Below are 15,837 nucleotides of genomic sequence, written 5' to 3'. Positions count from 1 at the left end.
AAGCATTGCACAAGGGTCACGGCCATGAGAGGGTTTGTGTGTGTGCGTTGAGTTGAGCAAAGCTCCGAAGCAAGATCGGTGAGAAAGATACACAAAAGAAGAAAATGTGTGACATATACATAGAGAAAAATAAAGCTTCTAAGCATATATAGAGAAAAAAGTAGAAAAACAGTGTGTGGCCACCGATACAAATGAGTGCAAAGCTTGTAAGCGCTTAGAGAGATAAGAGAAGAGTGACATTTGTGCAAATCTTGTTGCTTCTTTCTTGTGCAACCAAGCTACGATCTCTCTTGTGTTGGCGTGACATCGAGCATATAGTTTTTATTAGGACCATTTTGTCACTTGCTCACTTCCTTGGTCGCGCTAACCCCATTGTTCTCCTTGTGTGTCTTTCCGTGTTTTCTTGACACAGATCCCCACTTTTAACATTTGACTTTAGATTTTACCCACATTTGACAATAGACTTTTCCGTTGGTCTTTTTCGTTTGCTATCCACTCCACTCCTACCACATATAGTTCTTAGCCTTTTGCGTGTGTTTTGAGTGTGTGTGTGAGTACCCCGGTACAATTTTGACTTTGCTCTTGACTTGAACCATTGTCTCGATATTATCTTGAAAGGTTAAACACTTGTGTAGTTTTCCTCTCACCATATACATACACCTTGCCTTGTGACTAACATGTATAGCGAAGAGGAGCCTACGGATGACTACATGGACTATTATGAGGATGATAGCTCCGCAAGCACCATGATACGTCTCCAACGTATCGATAATTTCTTATGTTCCATGCTACTTTATTGATGATACCTACATGTTTTATGCACATTATATGTCATATTTATGCATTTTCTGGAACTAACCTATTAACAAGATGCCGAAGAGCCGATTCTTTGTCTGCTGTTTTTGGTTTCAGAAATCCTAGTAAGGAAATATTCTCGGAATTGGACGAAATCTTCGCCCAGGGTCCTATTTTTGCACGGAGCTTCCAGAAGACCGAAGAGATAACGAAGTGGGGCGACGAGGCGCCGCCACCATAGGGCCGCGCGGCCAGAGGGGGCCCGCGCCGCCCTATGGTGTGGGCCCCTCGTCAGCCCCCCTGACCTACCCTTCCGCCTACTTAAAGCCTCCATCGCGAAAACCCCAGTACCGAGAGCCACGATACGGAAAACCTTCCAGAGACGCCGCCGTCGCGAATCCCATCTCGGGGGATTCAGGAGATCGCCTCCGGCACCCTGCCGGAGAGGGGATTCATCTCCCGGAGGACTCTTCATCGCCATGATCGCCTCCGGAGTGATGAGTGAGTAGTTCACCCCTGGACCATGGGTCCATAGCAGTAGCTAGATGGTCGTCTTCTCCTTGTTGTGCTTCATTGTTGGATCTTGTGAGCTTCCTAACATGATCAAGATCATCTATATGTAATTCTATATGTTGTGTTTGTCGGGATCCGATGGATAGAGAATACTATGTTATGGTGATTATCAATCTATTGTTTATGTGTTGTTTATGATCTTGCATGCTCTCCGTTATTAGTAGAGGCTCTGGCCAAGTTTGTACTCTTAACTCCAAGAGGGAGTATTTATGCTCGATAGTGGGTTCATGCCTTCATTGACACCTGGGATAGTGACAGAAAGTTCTAAGGTTGTGATGTGCTGTTGCCACTAGGGATAAAACATTGATTCTATGTCTAAGGATGTAGTTGTCGATTACATTACGCACCATACTTAATGCAATTGTCTGTTGCTTAGCAACTTAATACTGAATGGGGTTCGGATGATAACCTGAAGGTGGACTTTTTAGGCATAGATGCAGTTGGATGGCGGTCTATGTACTTTGTCGTAATATCCGGATTAAATCTCACTATATTTATCATATCATGTACATGCATTGTTATGCCCTTCTCTATTTTGTCAATTGCCCGACTGTAATTTGTTCACCCAACATGCTTTTATCTTATGGGAGAGACACCTCTAGTGAACTGTGGACCCCGGTCCTATTCTTTACATAGCATACAATCTACTGCAATTGTGTTTTACTATTTTCTTGCAAACAATCATCTTCCACTCGATACGTTTAATCCTTTGTTACAGCAAGCCGGTGAGATTGACAACCTCACTGTTTCGTTGGGGCAAAGTACTTTGGTTTTGTTGTGCAGATTCCACGTTGGCGCCGGAATCCCTGGTGTTGCGCCGCATCACATTTCGCGACCATCAACCTTCAACGTGCTTCTTGGCTCCTACTGGTTCGATTAAACCTTGGTTTCATACTGAGGGAAACTTGCTTCTATACGCATCATACCTTCCACTTGGGGTTCCCAACGGACGTGTGCATCTACGCGTATCAAGCTAAATTTCTGGCGCCGTTGCCGGGAAGATCAAGACACGCTGCAAGGGGAGTCTCCACTTCTCAATCTCTTTACTTTGTTTTTGTCTTGCTTTATTTTATTTACTACTTTGTTTGCTGCACCTAAACAAAACACAAAAAAATTAGTTGCTAGTTTTACTTTATTTACTGTCTTGCTCTCTATATCAAAAACACAAAAAAAATTAGTTACTTGCATTTAATTTATTTTGTTATCATGTCTAGTCCTGTACTTGTTTTTATTTACACTAGTTAGGCATAATGGACAACAATGACCTTTTTATTCTATTTCCTGATTTAAGACATGGATGGTTTGATGCGAAAATTAAAAAACCCATGAAACATATTAATATGAATGCTTTGAACACTATTGTTGCTAATGCTATGGAATATTCTAAGCTTGGGGAAGCTGGCTTTGATGAGCATGATATTTTTAGTCCCCCAAGCATTGAGGAGAAAATTTACTTTGATGATACTTTGCCTCTTATATTTGAGGATGAGAATAATAATGATAGCTACTTTGTTGAATTTGCTCCCACTACAACTAATAAAATTGATTATGCTTATGTTGGGAGTAGTAATTATTTTATGCATGAGACTCATGATAAGAATGCTTTATGTGATAGTTATATTGTTGAGTTTGCTCATGATGCTACTGAAATTTATTATGAGAGAGGAAAATATGGTTGTAGAAATTTTCATGTTACTAAAATACCTCTCTATGTGCTGATTTTTTTTAAGCTACACTTGTTTTATCTTTCTATGCTTGTTGCATTATGCTTCTTGAACTTGTTTATTTACAAGATTCCTTTTCATAGGAAGCATGTTAGGCTTAAATGTGTTTTGAATTTGCCTCTTGATGCTCTCTTTTGCTTCAAATACTATTTCTTGCGAGTGCATCATTAAAACTGCTGAGCCCATCTTAATGGCTATAAAGAAAGAACTTCTTGGGAGATAACCCATATGTTTTTTTACTACAGTACTTTGTTTTATATTTGAGTCTTGGAAGTTGTTTACTATTGTAGAAACCTCTCCTTATCATGTTTTTGTGCCAAGTAAAGTTTCTATGTCAAAGTTGATGTTATATTTGGGATCGCTGCGCAGAAACAGCATTGCTGTCTGTCACGAATCTGGGCACAGGCCTCTGTAGAAAATTCTAAAAAATCTGCCAATTTACGAGCGTGATCCTCAGATATGTTCGCAACTTTCATTAGTTTTGAGTTTTTCCATTTGAGCAAGTCTGGTGCCAGCTTTAAATTCGTCTTTACGGACTGTTCTGTTTTTGACAGATTCTGCCTTTTATTTCGCATTGCCTCTTTTGCTATGTTGGATTCATTTCTTTGATCCATTAATGTCCAGTAGCTTTATGCAATGTCCAGAAGTGAAAATAATGTTTGTGTCACCTCTGAATGTGTGAATTATTAATTGTGCACTAACCCTCTAATGAGTTTGCTTGAAGTTTGGTGTGAAGGAAGTTTTCAAGGGTCAAGAGAGGAGAATGGTATACTATGATCAAGAGGAGTGAAAGCTCTAAGCTTGGGGATGCCCCCGTGGTTCACCCCTGCATATTTTAAGAAGACTCAAGCGTCTAAGCTTGGGGATGCCCAAGGCATCCCCTTCTTCATCGACAACATCATCAGGTTCCTCCCCTGAAACTATATTTTTATTCAATCACATCTTGTGTTCTTTACTTGGAGCGTCGGTTTGTTTTTGTTTTTGTTTTTGTTTGAATAAAATGGATCCTAGCATTCACTTTGTGGGAGAGAGACACGCTCCGCTGTTGCATATGGACAAATATGTCCTTAGGCTTACTCATAATGTTCAAGGCGAAGTTTCTTCTTCGTTAAATTGTTATATGGTTGGAATTGGAAAATGCTACATGTAGTAATTCTAAAATGTCTTGAATAATGTGATACTTGGCAATTGTTGTGCTCATGTTTAAGCTCTTGCATCATATGCTTTGCACCCATTAATGAAGAAATACATAGAGCTTGCTAAAATTTGATTTGCATATTTGGTCTCTCTAAGGTCTAGATAATATCTAGTATTGAGTTTTGAACAACAAGGAAGACGGTGTAGAGTCTTATAATGTTTACAATATGTCTTTTATGTGAGTTTTGCTGCACCTGTTCATCCTTGAGTTTGCTTCAAATAACCTTGCTAGCCTAAACCTTGTATCGAGAGGGAATACTTCTCATGCATCCAAAATCCTTGAGCCAACTACTATGCCATCTGTGTCCACCATACCTACCTACTACATGGTATTTCTCCGCCATTCCAAAGTAAATTGCTTGAGTGCTACCTTTACTATTCCATCATTCACCTTTGCAATATATAGCTCATGGGACAAAATAGCCTTAAAAACTATCGTAGTATTGAATATGTACTTATGCACTTTATCTTTTATTAAGTTGCTTGTTGTGCGATAACCATGCTTCTGGGGAACGCCATCAACTATTGTTGAATATCATGTGAGTTGCTATGCATGTCCGTCTTGTCTGAAGGATCTATCATTTTAGTGGTTGGAGCATGCAAAATTGTTAGAGAAGAACACTGGGCCGCTAACTAAAGCCATGAACCATGGTTGAAGTTTCAGTTTTGGACATATATCCTCAATCTCATATGAGAATAATAGTCATTGCTACATGCTTATGCATTTAAGAGGAGTCCATTATCTGTTGTCCATGTTGTCCCGGTATGGATGTCTAAGTTGAGAATAATCAAAAGCGAGAAATCCAAAATGCGAGCATTCGCCTTAGACCTTTGTACAGGCGGCATGGAGGTACCCCTTTGTGACACTTGGTTGAAACATGGCATGCAAAGATCCGGTAGTCCAAGCTAAGTAGGACGAGGTGCGGACACTATTAGTATACTATGCATGAGGCTTGCAACTTGTAAGATATAATTTACATAACTCATATGCTTTATTACTACCGTTGACAAAATTGTTTCATGTTTTCAAAATAAAAGCTCTAGCACAAATACAGCAATCGATGCTTTCCTCTTTGAAGGACCTTTCTTTTACTTTTATTGTTGAGTCAGTTTACCTATCTCCCTCCACCTTAAGAAGCAAACACTTGTGTGAACTGTGCATTGATTCCTACATACTTGCATATTGCACTTGTTATATTACTTTATGTTGACAATATCCATGAGATATACATGTTATAAGTTGAAAGCAACCGCTGAAACTTAATCTTCCTTTGTGTTGCTTCAATACCTTTACTTTGATTTATTGCTTTATGAGTTAACTCTTATGCGAGACTTATTGATGCTTGTCTTGAAGTACTATTCATGAAAAGTCTTTGCTATATGATTCACTTGTTTACTCATGTCATTACCTTTGTTTTGATCGCTGCATTCATTACATATGTTTACAAATAGTATGATCAAGATTATGATGGCATGTCACTTCAGAAATTATCTTTGTTATCGTTTTACTCGCTCGACGAGCGTAACTAAGCTTGGGGATGCTGATACGTCTCCAACGTATCGATAATTTCTTATGTTCCATGCTACTTTATTGATGATACCTACATGTTTTATGCACATTATATGTCATATTTATGCATTTTCCGGAACTAACCTATTAACAAGATGCCGAAGAGCCGATTCTTTGTTTTACTGCTGTTTTTGGTTTCGTAAATCCTAGTAAGGAAATATTCTCGGAATTGGACGAAATCTTCGCCCAGGGTCCTATTTTTGCACGGAGCTTCCGTAAGACCGAAGAGATAACGAAGTGGGGCGACGCGGCGCCGCCACCATAGGGGCCGCGCGGCTAGAGGGGGCCCGCGCCGCCTATGGTGTGGGCCCCTCGTCAGCCCCGACCTACCCTTCCGCCTACTTAAAGCCTCCGTCGCGAAAACCCCGATCGAGAGCCACGATACGGAAAACCTTCCCGGAGAGACGCCGCCGCCGCGAATCCCATCTCGGGGATTCGGGAGATCGCCTCGGCACCTGCCGGAGAGGGGATTCATCTCCGGAGGACTCTTCATCGCCATGATCGCCTCCGGAGTGATGAGTGAGTAGTTCACCCCTGGACCATGGGTCCATAGCGTAGCTAGATGGTCGTCTTCTCCTTGTTGTGCTTCATTGTTGGATCTTGTGAGCTGCCTAACATGATCAAGATCATCTATATGTAATTCTATATGTTGTGTTTGTCGGGATCCGATGGATAGAGAATACTATGTTATGGTGATTATCAATCTATTGTTTATGTGTTGTTTATGATCTTGCATGCTCTCCGTTATTAGTAGAGGCTCTGGCCAAGTTTGTACTCTTAACTCCAAGAGGGAGTATTTATGCTCGATAGTGGGTTCATGCCTTCATTGACACAGGACGATGTGAGAAAGTTCTAAGGTTGTGATGTGCTGTTGCCACTAGGGATAAAACATTGATTCTATGTCTAAGGATGTAGTTGTCGATTACATTACGCACCATACTTAATGCAATTGTCTGTTGCTTAGCAACTTAATACTGAATGGGGTTCGGATGATAACCTGAAGGTGGACTTTTTAGGCATAGATGCAGTTGGATGGAGGTCTATGTACTTTGTCGTAATGCCCGGATTAAATCTCACTATATTTATCATATCATGTACATGCATTGTTATGCCCTTCTCTATTTTGTCAATTGCCCGACTGTAATTTGTTCACCCAACATGCTTTTATCTTATGGGAGAGACACCTCTAGTGAACTGTGGACCCCGGTCCTATTCTTTACATAGCATACAATCTACTGCAATTGTGTTTTACTATTTTCTTGCAAACAATCATCTTCCACTCGATACGTTTAATCCTTTGTTACAGCAAGCCGGTGAGATTGACAACCTCACTGTTTCGTTGGGGCAAAGTACTTTGGTTTTGTTGTGCAGATTCCACGTTGGCGCCGGAATCCCTGGTGTTGCGCCGCATCACATTTCGCGACCATCAACCTTCAACGTGCTTCTTGGCTCCTACTGGTTCGATTAAACCTTGGTTTCATACTGAGGGAAACTTGCTTCTATACGCATCATACCTTCCACTTGGGGTTCCCAACGGACGTGTGCATCTACGCGTATCAAGCTAAATTTCTGGCGCCGTTGCCGGGAAGATCAAGACACGCTGCAAGGGGAGTCTCCACTTCTCAATCTCTTTACTTTGTTTTTGTCTTGCTTTATTTTATTTACTACTTTGTTTGCTGCACCTAAACAAAACACAAAAAAATTAGTTGCTAGTTTTACTTTATTTACTGTCTTGCTCTCTATATCAAAAACACAAAAAAAAATAGTTACTTGCATTTAATTTATTTTGTTATCATGTCTAGTCCTGTACTTGTTTTTATTTACACTAGTTAGGCATAATGGACAACAATGACCTTTTTATTCTATTTCCTGATTTAAGACATGGATGGTTTGATGCGAAAATTAAAAAACCCATGAAACATATTAATATGAATGCTTTGAACACTATTGTTGCTAATGCTATGGAAAATTCTAAGCTTGGGGAAGCTGGCTTTGATGAGCATGATATTTTTAGTCCCCCAAGCATTGAGGAGAAAATTTACTTTGATGATACTTTGCCTCTTATATTTGATGATGAGAATAATAATGATAGCTACTTTGTTGAATTTGCTCCCACTACAACTAATAAAATTGATTATGCTTATGTTGGGAGTAGTAATTATTTTATGCATGAGACTCATGATAAGAATGCTTTATGTGATAGTTATATTGTTGAGTTTTCTCATGATGCTACTGAAAGTTATTATGAGAGAGGAAAATATGGTTGTAGAAATTTTCATGTTACTAAAATACCTCTCTATGTGCTGAATTTTTTTAAGCTACACTTGTTTTATCTTTCTATGCTTGTTGCATTATGCTTCTTGAACTTGTTTATTTACAAGATTCCTTTTCATAGGAAGCATGTTAGGCTTAAATGTGTTTTGAATTTGCCTCTTGATGCTCTCTTTTGCTTCAAATACTATTTCTTGCGAGTGCATCATTAAAACTGCTGAGCCCATCTTAATGGCTATAAAGAAAGAACTTCTTGGGAGATAACCCATGTGTTTTTTACTACAGTACTTTGTTTTATATTTGAGTCTTGGAAGTTGTTTACTATTGTAGCAACCTCTCCTTATTATGTTTTTGTGCCAAGTAAAGTTTCTATGTCAAAGTTGATGTTATATTTGGGATCGCTGCGCAGAAACAGCATTGCTGTCTGTCACGAATCTGGGCACAGGCCTCTGTAGAAAATTCGAAAAAATCTGCCAATTTACGAGGGTGATCCTCAGATATGTACGCAACTTTCATTAGTTTTGAGTTTTTCCATTTGAGCAAGTCTGGTGCCAGCTTTAAATTCGTCTTTACGGACTGTTCTGTTTTTGACAGATTCTGCCTTTTATTTCGCATTGCCTCTTTTGCTATGTTGGATTCATTTCTTTGATCCATTAATGTCCAGTAGCTTTATGCAATGTCCAGAAGTGAAAATAATGTTTGTGTCACCTCTGAATGTGTGAATTATTAATTGTGCACTAACCCTCTAATGAGTTTGCTTGAAGTTTGGTGTGAAGGAAGTTTTCAAGGGTCAAGAGAGGAGAATGATATACTATGATCAAGAGGAGTGAAAGCTCTAATCTTGGGGATGCCCCCGTGGTTCACCCCTGCATATTTTAAGAAGACTCAAGCGTCTAAGCTTGGGGATGCCCAAGGCATCCCCTTCTTCATCGACAACATCATCAGGTTCCTCCCCTGAAACTATATTTTTATTCAATCACATCTTGCGTTCTTTACTTGGAGCGTCGGTTTGTTTTTGTTTTTGTTTTTGTTTGAATAAAATGGATCCTAGCATTCACTTTGTGGGAGAGAGACACGCTCCGCTGTTGCATATGGACAAATATGTCCTTAGGCTTTACTCATAATGTTCAAGGCGAAGTTTCTTCTTCGTTAAATTGTTATATGGTTGGAATTGGAAAATGCTACATGTAGTAATTCTAAAATGTCTTAGATAATGTGATACTTGGCAATTGTTGTGCTCATGTTTAAGCTCTTGCATCATATGCTTTGCACCCATTAATGAAGAAATACATAGAGCTTGCTAAAATTTGATTTGCATATTTGGTCTCTCTAAGGTCTAGATAATGTCTAGTATTGAGTTTTGAACAACAAGGAAGACGGTGTAGAGTCTTATAATGTTTACAATATGTCTTTTATGTGAGTTTTGCTGCACCTGTTCATCCTTGAGTTTGCTTCAAATAACCTTGCTATCCTAAACCTTGTATCGAGAGGGAATACTTCTCATGCATCCAAAATCCTTGAGCCAACTACTATGCCATCTGTGTCCACCATACCTACCTACTACATGGTATTTCTCCGCCATTCCAAAGTAAATTGCTTGAGTGCTACCTTTAAAATTCCATCATTCACCTTTGCAATATATAGCTCATGGGACAAAATAGCCTTAAAAACTATCGTAGTATTGAATATGTACTTATGTACTTATGCACTTTATCTTTTATTAAGTTGCTTGTTGTGCGATAACCATGCTTCTGGGGAACGCCATCAACTATTGTTGAATATCATGTGAGTTGCTATGCATGTCCGTCTTGTCTGAAGGATCTATCATTTTAGTGGTTGGAGCATGCAAAATTGTTAGAGAAGAACATTGGGCCGCTAACTAAAGCCATGAACCATGGTTGAAGTTTCAGTTTTGGACATATATCCTCAATCTCATATGAGAATAATAGTCATTGCTACATGCTTATGCATTTAAGAGGAGTCCATTATCTGTTGTCCATGTTGTCCCGGTATGGATGTCTAAGTTGAGAATAATCAAAAGCGAGAAATCCAAAATGCGAGCATTCTCCTTAGACCTTTGTACAGGCGGCATGGAGGTACCCCTTTGTGACACTTGGTTGAAACATGGCATGCAAAGATCCGGTAGTCCAAGCTAAGTAGGACGAGGTGCGGACACTATTAGTATACTATGCATGAGGCTTGCAACTTGTAAGATATAATTTACATAACTCATATGCTTTATTACTACCGTTGACAAAATTGTTTCATGTTTTCAAAATAAAAGCTCTAGCACAAATACAGCAATCGATGCTTTCCTCTTTGAAGGACCTTTCTTTTACTTTTATTGTTGAGTCAGTTTACCTATCTCCCTCCACCTTAAGAAGCAAACACTTGTGTGAACTGTGCATTGATTCCTACATACTTGCATATTGCACTTGTTATATTACTTTATGTTGACAATATCCATGAGATATACATGTTATAAGTTGAAAGCAACCGCTGAAACTTAATCTTCCTTTGTGTTGCTTCAATACCTTTACTTTGATTTATTGCTTTATGAGTTAACTCTTATGCGAGACTTATTGATGCTTGTCTTGAAGTACTATTCATGAAAAGTCTTTGCTATATGATTCACTTGTTTACTCATGTCATTACCTTTGTTTTGATCGCTGCATTCATTACATATGTTTACAAATAGTATGATCAAGATTATGATGGCATGTCACTTCAGAAATTATCTTTGTTATCGTTTTACTCGCTTCGGGACGACGAGAACTAAGCTTGGGGATGCTGATACGTCTCCAACGTATCGATAATTTCTTATGTTCCATGCTACTTTATTGATGATACCTACATGTTTTATGCACATTATATGTCATATTTATGCATTTTCTGGAACTAACCTATTAACAAGATGCCGAAGAGCCGATTCTTTGTTTCTGCTGTTTTTGGTTTCAGAAATCCTAGTAAGGAAATATTCTCGGAATTGGACGAAATCTTCGCCCAGGGTCCTATTTTTGCACGGAGCTTCCAGAAGACCGAAGAGATAACGAAGTGGGGCGACGAGGCGCCGCCACCATAGGGCCGCGCGGCTAGAGGGGGGCCCGCGCCGCCCTATGGTGTGGGCCCCTCGTCAGCCCCCCTGACCTACCCTTCCGCCTACTTAAAGCCTCCGTCGCGAAAACCCCAGTACCGAGAGCCACGATACGGAAAACCTTCCAGAGACGCCGCCGCCGCGAATCCCATCTCGGGGGATTCAGGAGATCGCCTCCGGCACCCTGCCGGAGAGGGGATTCATCTCCCGGAGGACTCTTCATCGCCATGATCGCCTCCGGAGTGATGAGTGAGTAGTTCACCCCTGGACCATGGGTCCATAGCAGTAGCTAGATGGTCGTCTTCTCCTTGTTGTGCTTCATTGTTGGATCTTGTGAGCTGCCTAACATGATCAAGATCATCTATATGTAATTCTATATGTTGTGTTTGTCGGGATCCGATGGATAGAGAATACTATGTTATGGTGATTATCAATCTATTGTTTATGTGTTGTTTATGATCTTGCATGCTCTCCGTTATTAGTAGAGGCTCTGGCCAAGTTTGTACTCTTAACTCCAAGAGGGAGTATTTATGCTCGATAGTGGGTTCATGCCTTCATTGACACCTGGGACAGTGACAGAAAGTTCTAAGGTTGTGATGTTGCCACTAGGGATAAAACATTGATTCTATGTCTAAGGATGTAGTTGTCGATTACATTACGCACCATACTTAATGCAATTGTCTGTTGCTTAGCAACTTAATACTGAATGGGGTTCGGATGATAACCTGAAGGTGGACTTTTTAGGCATAGATGCAGTTGGATGGAGGTCTATGTACTTTGTCGTAATGCCCGGATTAAATCTCACTATATTTATCATATCATGTACATGCATTGTTATGCCCTTCTCTATTTTGTCAATTGCCCGACTGTAATTTGTTCACCCAACATGCTTTTATCTTATGGGAGAGACACCTCTAGTGAACTGTGGACCCCGGTCCTATTCTTTACATAGCATACAATCTACTGCAATTGTGTTTTACTATTTTCTTGCAAACAATCATCTTCCACTCGATACGTTTAATCCTTTGTTACAGCAAGCCGGTGAGATTGACAACCTCACTGTTTCGTTGGGGCAAAGTACTTTGGTTTTGTTGTGCAGATTCCACGTTGGCGCCGGAATCCCTGGTGTTGCGCCGCATCACATTTCACGACCATCAACCTTCAACGTGCTTCTTGGCTCCTACTGGTTCGATTAAACCTTGGTTTCATACTGAGGGAAACTTGCTTCTATACGCATCATACCTTCCACTTGGGGTTCCCAGCGGACGTGTGCATCTACGCGTATCACACCACAGATATGGAGACCAATGTGGAGCTCGACACCGACTATGGCTCCGCAAGCATCATCGACATGACCGACATCGAGGAGCTCTACACCGAGTATGGCTCGCCAAGCATGGACGACATGGTGGAGCAACACCACTGTGACGCCCCAAAACCGGTACCATGAGGATCCCAGCGAATCCGCCAAAATCCGCACGATATCGATTCTGAGACGCCCTCCGACACGATGTGCGCGACGGATCACACACGTGATGCTGGAGGAATTAATACGAGCGGTAACATTATAACAGGATTACAATAGAGACCACAAGAAACCAATATATTACAATAACGACTCCAACGAGTCAAGATACAAATATACAACATAAGATTCAAATCATACAGAAGATCAAATACATCCGAGTACGGATAAGATACAAATTAGACTAAGAGTCCTGAAGATAACCAAGTGGCATCCATAACCCTGCCCAGGCCAAGCCGGAAGGGTAACCTTGCTAACGTCGTCTTCATCAAACATGTCTTCATACCTGCCCGGTTATGTCCCAAAGCAGCAATAAGTACGGGTTCGTACTTAACAAGACTTCAAGACGTATAAGCATTCGTCAACCAGTCGTCATTTGTACTTGAGGCACGCAGGGGACTTAGAGGACGCAAGAGGACGTCATATGCAATATGGTGGGGTTAAGAGGCAGCGCACAAGCACTAAAAACCTGTATAGACACTCTACAACATTCGTCTATCAGAGAAGGTGAGAGAGCGCATAACTAACAGTTATACTCTACAAACATAACACAGCCTATGCGTTCTCCCCTCGCAAGGAAGTACTTACAAAGGCACTCACACGGTTGACAAGTTTTAACCATTTATTATTTAAGTTGTTCTAGCTTACTATGCAAGTTATTAGTATTGAAACAACAGGTGTAAGTTGTCTATGGTCGAGTCATACAGCTCCAAGTCGTCCATAACCGCGGACATGGTTTATCGATAAGATTGTAACCCTGCAGGAGTGCCGAAATGTGCCCACACGCACGCTTGACCCACTTACGACAGGTGGATATCGCGACTCGCACTCTCCTTCACTACAACAATGTCCAGGAAGCCACCTAACTAAGTTGACCCACGTCGAAGTCCGGCCGAATCTCCGAAACGGACTTACCTATTTGCGCCTACGTCTTCCGAGGGTCAGAACACACACTGGGGCGAATGACCCGCTTCAGCATCGATGAACGAACGTACCGCATCCTATGCTTGCATACCAGAAACAAGGGATACAAGGCACTCAGGGGCTTCCCAAATATAATGAAGTAACAGGCTGGCATGCATGCAATAGCAAATGGTAAAACATTACGAAACTAATTGTAGCCACTGGACAAAGCTGAAGATTCCGGCAGTGGTCGAGGGAGACCCAATAAACATACCCACGTGTGGTTAGAGCGCTCAGCCTCGGAACAGATAACAAGAACTCGGGGTCCTAGTTTTTAAAGAAACACAAGTGAGCCGTCATAAAACGAGCAACTGACCCACCAATGCCTTCGCTAACAACTATTAACAATTAAAGTAACCATGATACTCTACTCTTCAACATGTATATCCATAAATCATGTGTCATGATTCTCAACTGATAACCCGATAAGATAGCGATAACGGTAACACGATATAAACGACACTAGCATGCACTACGACTCGCAAGGCAGACCCGGTAACCAAACAACAGCTGTAGGAGGGTGGTGGAGGCAATATGGGCTGCTTGAGGTGACAAGTGGGTAGGACACGTGAAAAGAACGCAACTCAAGGATAGCATGAGGGAGAAGGCAAAATAAAATAGGTGAGCGACTTCTGTAGAGACAGAAGTTTAGGAAATGCTTGCCTGTTAAAGCTTGCCAAGGAGCATCCGGAGAACTTGTCGTATCTCACCACACTTGATGAACTCAATGGGATGACGTCGCCATGTTTGCCGATCCTTTCCTCGTCCGAGGAGTACTTGATGCCGCACACAAAGGGAGGAGCATCCAAGCCGAGCTCATGCCTGGTGTCACAGTCGATGCAGTAGTATGACGTTAGGTTCGACGACTCAGAGTCATTAGACCCGACATACATTGTAGATGTGGTCCGACGCAATGACGGCACCGATGGTGACGATGGAGCCGGCGCGGTCGGTACCATCGATGCAGTGGTCGATGAAATAGCTGCCGATAGTTCGGGCACAGATGGTGATGAAGCGGAGGATGTAGCAGCCAATGAAGTCGTTGCTCCTACGGAGACCGAAAGGGTTGGGTCAAGAAGCCGTAGAATGCCACCGGCGCTGATGCTGAGGTGCACGCTCCCGAACGCCATGTCCATCCCGTTGCGTAGGCCCGAAAAGGCCGAACGCGACGCGAAGGCGTGGGGGGGGGGGGGTGAACTCGAAGGATCCAAAACAGATCAGATCCTCCAAGATCGGAGATGACGGAGCCGATGATGACGATGTCGGCGACGATGTAGCTGACACGATCGGAACAGCCGATGATGTGCATTGAACGAGCAGTGATCCCACAGACGACGCCAATTGACGAGGGGGCTCCTCGGCAATGCCCACCATGAGGGGCTTAGGATTGATGAAATCCTGCAGGTTAGCACGAGACATCGGATACCAAACAAGCGAGAGGCGAGATTTACCCAGGTTCGGGGCCCTCGATGAGGTAAAACCCTTACTCCTGCTTGTATGATCTTGATTATCGATGAAAAAGATTACAATGGGGCAGCCGATAGACTGCGTATCAGTGATCTCGCCGGGTGGCATGGTTTCTAGGGTTTGGTGTATGCTGGATTGTGTAGGTTGTGATGATTGATCTCCGGCAGGCCCTCTCCTTGCCCTTATATAGGAGGCCAGGTCCTGAGAGTCCTGCACGAATTCGACTATGTTACATGTAAGATCCAATCTACCCATTCCTTAATCGATGTTTCCTCGTCTTGTCCATCAAGGAATCATCCCCTTCCATCTTCCCACCGCTGCAACCGGCGTATTGGTCCATCATGGGCTGCGGTGATCCTCGTGGCCCCCCTGTTGGCCATAGGAAGTAGGCTAATGTCGGGTACCCGAAAGGTAATGCCCACATCATTCAGCGTCGCCAAGGTGAACCAGGGACGTATGAAGAAGAAGGTGTGATCTAGGAGAAAGCTACGCTCACCCGGAACGCGTCGGTGTGCCCAGTCAGCGTCGCCAAGGTGAACCAGGGACGTATGAAGAAGAAGGTGGGATCTAGGAGAAAGCTATGCTCACCCGGAACGAGTCGGTGTGCCCAAAAGGACAAGGGGAGGACAAACGGCGCCGGAACCCACAGATTTGTTGC

This window comes from Lolium perenne, chromosome 5, assembly GCF_019359855.2.
Source record: "Lolium perenne isolate Kyuss_39 chromosome 5, Kyuss_2.0, whole genome shotgun sequence".
Taxonomy (NCBI): Eukaryota; Viridiplantae; Streptophyta; class Magnoliopsida; order Poales; family Poaceae; genus Lolium; species Lolium perenne.
Note: the sequence above shows the minus strand (reverse complement) of the source record.